The sequence below is a fragment of the Oryctolagus cuniculus genome, chromosome 4 (genome assembly GCF_051225735.1).
Source record: "Oryctolagus cuniculus isolate XC-2025 breed Fujian yellow rabbit chromosome 4, ASM5122573v1, whole genome shotgun sequence".
Classification (NCBI taxonomy): Eukaryota; Metazoa; Chordata; class Mammalia; order Lagomorpha; family Leporidae; genus Oryctolagus; species Oryctolagus cuniculus.
In genome coordinates, this window is record NC_142870.1 from 127,883,830 (window position 1) to 127,884,909 (window position 1,080).

The window sequence follows — 1,080 nt, forward strand, 5'->3', positions numbered from 1 at the left end:
AGCTAACAAGCAAAAATTGGAGATGAAAGAGCAGAGCAGTGCAAAGGTCCAAGCAAAGCAGGCCAGCCCAAACCATAGCACCCCGGCAGTGGCTTTTCACTGGGAAGCCAGTTTGCGGCAATACCTCTCCTGCAGCCAGGAGGCAATTAAACAGCTAAGAATGGACAATCCTCCAATGACTTCCCAAGTGTTAAGATCTGCACCAGGGCATGTTGTAACTCACCATATGCTGTAATTAAATGTAGGCACTCACACTTCTCTGTGACCATAAAACCTCTGCTTGGGAAGGGAGCCTGCAACCTCTGCAGTCCTGGCCAACGTGAGACCGGGCTCATGATCTACGTGATCTGTGAAAGCCATGCCTCGCTTCTCCCACTTACAGACACGTCCTCACGTCCTCGGACAGTCCCTGGCATGATTTCAGATCCTCAGGCTTTTCCACTGCCACAGTTGTAATAGTGAGAAAGAAACGGAGATCAAAAGAGATCTCCGCGGGAGACAGGAGTCCAGGAGCAGGACTAGAGTTTCCAGGTCCTGCTATTTTCTTTCAAGTAATGACATAAGTGAACATAAAAGAGGAGGCCAAGTTGCAAATCGGAAAGGAGGCTGGGCAAGAAGCAGCAACAGCAACCAGCCGGGAGGACTCGGGGTTAGCAGGGTCCGACCTGCTGAGTCCTCATTTCAGGGGAGGCGTCTTCCTCTTAGTGCGACTACAGAGCTTCAAAAAATATAAAATAAAATCAAAATGCTTCTTGGGCTCAAAGAAATTGTAGCATACAGCAGTGCAAATATTTCACAACCCCGTTGTAGACGATGGAGACAGCCGCAGACAGAGCTGTATTGTAACTGGACATACTGGGAGCAGCCCCTGTCATCAGTCATTAAACAAGAGAGCAATCAACTCAGTAGGAAGCTGCCATTTGGGAGAAGAAGTGCTTGATTTACCTGCTCCAAAGTGGCAACATAGGGGATGAACTCCAATGACCTTTTGAAAGGATAAGGAGGAATGTCTCCCAGGAAAGGGCACCCCTCTGTGAATGGGCTCTCCCCTCCACACCTGCCAAGTGAAGAAATCTTGCC